Raw genomic sequence first — 4,027 nt, forward strand, 5'->3', positions numbered from 1 at the left:
TCAGTGAGTCTTTTCTCTTCTAAATGCTCTAGGATTTCAAGTGATGGGCCATCTAAACTCAGCATCGGGCATTGCGCCGTGTATTCCTGAGTCTACCCATTTCAAGCATAAACGTTTGATGAAATGTCCAGTTCCTCTTGTGCCGTTGTCTTGAACACTGCGGGTTTTATTTGTTTACTTCACCACCAAATAATGTTCACAGGTTCTGACTACAACATTTTCTCCCCAAATCTGGCCAAGATATTCATGAGAGTTTCTTATCTTCTTTTTGACGACTGGAGGGATAAATATCTTGACGAATGTGGCGTTCTCGGGTTAAGTTCACCTTGAAATGACTCGGTGCACGAAAACGCGCCCCATCATTGACCATCGTAATGACACGACGTATGATATCACGCTTTGTCATCACATCCCATGTCCACGTCTTTGGAGATGTTTTGTGTAAAAATCTGAAACAAACCAAACTATATAGCTAAAATAGGAGTTAAATCCCTGCAGTAGGCACAGCACAAGATAGCCCAATATGAAGCTTTGTGCTCAGCAAAACAAACAACAATTAATGTCGTAAAAATTGTTTTGACAAAATTCCTTTCTTTTTATTCTGAATTGAAAATGCTTTTATAAGTTAAAAAACAAAAACTAAATTTCAATATCATATAACGACTGAACATAATTCTTTAAATGTATTCCCAAGTTTCATAAGGTATTTTTGACCTTCGATATAATATTCTATTATTTTGTGTTAATGTAATTTAAAAATGTTCTAAGGATAGAGAAAGCAAAGTAATAATAAACCATTTTGTAGACTGTGCTATAAAGTTTAGAATTATAAATTATAATGTTTCGATTCAATAATGTGAGTCCTTTTTACGCTCACAGAGGCAGATGATTATACAACTGTTAAGTCACATTTGTTTTCGACTTCTTAGTTTTCTACAAAAACGAAGAAAAGAAACAAATTAAAGAAATAAATAAAAATATATTACATTATTTTTGTCCATTTTCACGTATAACCTCGTTTTCACGCTTCTTCTTTGTGATGTCACCATTTCCGTGCTTTCAAGATAGTGGACCCCGTACTGGAATTGTGATTGTTAAGTTTGAAACTGTAATTAGGGTATCGAAACATACAATTTCAGAAGAAAGAAATTATTATTTAGTATTTTTTTTTAAAGCTATGGTGAGTAGTTTAAAGTAGTGTAACATCGATGTTGTTTTGTAATTACCTTACTTTGTATTAATTTAAACTGGAGTGAAAGATATACTGTTAGTGTTAATTGTGCTGTATCATTTACTGATTTAGGTCTATGATATTCGCTTATTGTTAATGTTATTCGAGTGTATACTGTGGTGTAACTTGTAACTATAACTTGTGTAACTGTAGCAGTGTAAGATTGGTTATCTGTCTAGCTACTACTACTTCTATGTTAGAATTACACTTAGTTGAAACAGATTTTCACGCTACATTATTGATCGGTTTCTGGTTCATCAAAAACTGAACTATAACATTACACTTATAGTAATATAATTTTTAGTGAATACTGGTATTGGTAAGTAAAAACAATCTTGGGTGATTCTTTCAAATACTTTTGGCAACCCAAGAAGTAAAACAGATATGCAAGTAGATGCAACCATTGAATAAAGTTAAAGTGTAAAAGGAATCATGTTTGGTATAGTTATGGAAAAGTCCATAGGCTAAAATGAGTAAATTTATATACAAATTGTGAAAAGAATTGTTGGATCTGGGAATGTTAGAAAAATTGAAGAAATAAAGTGGTCAGCAGAATGAAGTGCAGAGTTGGGAGCCTAGTAGAATTTGTCAATCATTGGGCTCCTTGAATCTAGGTAGTAAAGACAGAGGTAAAATAAGTCAATCAGGAAAAAAAGACAAAGAAAATTACACACACACATGGAAACAAAGTTAAAAACAGTATCAACTAAGCCAAGCCCATGCTAATTATTGAAACAGTGTAAACCAAATGAGTTAATAATTAAGCTAGTCCTTGACAAATATTTTCAGGTCTAGGAGCCAGGTGCCAAAAACACTCGAAATACACGTTAAGATTTCGTAAAGGTTTCACTCAACTTCAGTTATTGTCCGCTGTTCTATGCTGCACAGCGGGTATTCTTTAATCACAGATGTATGATCAGGTTGTTTTGGGGTGTTGCCTAGTTATGCAATGTCCTCTTTCCTTTAAATGATTGGTATCTTCAGTCTGTTTTAGCAAAGGCTTTTTTTTTTAATAATTCTCAAGCATATATTTGTGCTAATTTTTTACATATTTTTCACAGTTAATGATAGGGTTTGAATGCAGTCACATGTCTATAGCCGAAAAATTGCCAAATGTAGGAGCTATGAATGCCTATGTTTGCAATTAAATTCAACTAAAGTGGAAATGGGAAATCAAAAAAAGGAAGTATTATGGGAGAAAAAGTGGAATTGGACTCTTGTAACTTGCCAAATTTGGAGAAATCGAGTGTGACTGACCGACCGACACTTGGCTTTTATGATTATGATTGTGGTGACTTTTACATTTTTTCATGATAATGTGATTAAATGACAGTAAAAATAGTGTAATTTAAAACAAGGAACTTAAGTATATTGAAAAATTTTATTTAGATTATAAACAACAGGCTAACTAGTGATGTAAACTAGTGCATCGGTTGTCCACTGTTTCTGTCATTCGTGATTTTTTGCTTTCCCTGGACCAGTGTGATAATCGAGGCACCAATGTATATTTATTTACTTTCACAGCAATGAGTGCGTGCTAATGTTTGATAACAAACACTTGATAGTATTGCCTGAACTAACTGCCTTTGGTCCTGTGAGTCTAAACATGTGTACTAATTGGTTGAATTGAGAGAAAAAAGAAAACAAAATGGTGCAAATTTTGTAACATTTTGCACAACTGAAGTTCTTCATTCCTGAATAAACATTAAGTGCTGAATCTGCCATTAAAATCTTAGAAACAAAGTTTGATTTAGGATTCAAAGAATGCAAAAATAGTTCTGCACTTCCAAGAGTCCAGAATTGTAGATTTGAGATCTAATTTGCATAGCCCTGTGCACAAATAAAATGGGAGAAAATACTAGGCACCACTATGAAAGTTTTAGTCACCATGGTCCCTGAGATTTGTTTAAGCCTGAATTTAGCTGTTATTAATACAATTTTCTAATCAATGGTTTCTCATTATTGTTCAACTATTGCTATTAAACCATGTTGTTCTATTTATCCTTTCTTATAATTTGTTTGCTTTGTACATCTTTTATTTTACCTGTTTATGTAATTTTCTTTGCCATAACTCTCAACACAGGCTCGTAACCATTTTGTGCTAGTTATAGTTTTTATGCTATAACTTTTAAATTAATAAGCATATGTTAACAAAATTTGGCAGATTATCAGTAAACATTACAGTGCTTTCATACTCAAAATATTATTTGTTTTATTAAGTCTTAAGGTTTGTAAAGCTATGTTTTTCTCACTCCCTTTTTTTTCTTCTTTTCACGTGTTGCCTATCCAACATGCAAAGTAATTTTCATTTTAAGATTAAAAATACTTTTATGCATCAGAAAATTTTCATATTTAACTTGTGAAATCTTTATAATGTCCAAATAGTTATCAAATGTTTCTTAAGAAAACGTACATTTTATCTGTTATATTCTGTAATGAATCTCTGTATGGGTTTAGTCGATTTGACCGATCTCATCACCATGTTAAAAATTAGGAAATAAATATAAATTATGCCTTTTTTGTTCTATAATGACTACAAATTATAACACAAAAACATAAATGTTTAGACTAAATAGCTTAAATTTCAACACTGTACATTTATATATATTTATTATTTTTATTATATTGACCTTTCAGCCATGCCTGGCTAACAATACAGAAGTTACAATGATGAGATGCACGTGCACTCATGTTACCATATCCAATAATATAAAACTGACCGTTAGTCTTTACAAAGTGACCCATCTTGGCTGTGTTTTAGTAAACTAGTATTTTGTAAAATACAGTCACATTTCA

At 31.9% G+C, this 4,027-nt stretch overlaps 1 protein-coding gene across 2 annotated transcripts in view; it reads left to right on the forward strand.

The window, feature by feature from the left end:
* Positions 1-1,080: 1,080 nt before the first annotated feature.
* The window catches only part of LOC106467317 (E3 ubiquitin-protein ligase RBBP6-like), a 79,394-nt gene continuing 76,447 nt past the window's right edge, over positions 1,081-4,027 (forward strand). For both annotated transcript variants that reach the window (XM_013927665.2, XM_022396136.1), the window contains exon 1: positions 1,081-1,180. The gene's annotated coding sequence lies outside the window, so the exon portion shown is untranslated. The remainder of the gene's footprint in view (positions 1,181-4,027) is intronic.

This window comes from Limulus polyphemus, unplaced genomic scaffold, assembly GCF_000517525.1.
Source record: "Limulus polyphemus unplaced genomic scaffold, Limulus_polyphemus-2.1.2 Scaffold79, whole genome shotgun sequence".
NCBI classification, from domain to species: Eukaryota; Metazoa; Arthropoda; class Merostomata; order Xiphosura; family Limulidae; genus Limulus; species Limulus polyphemus.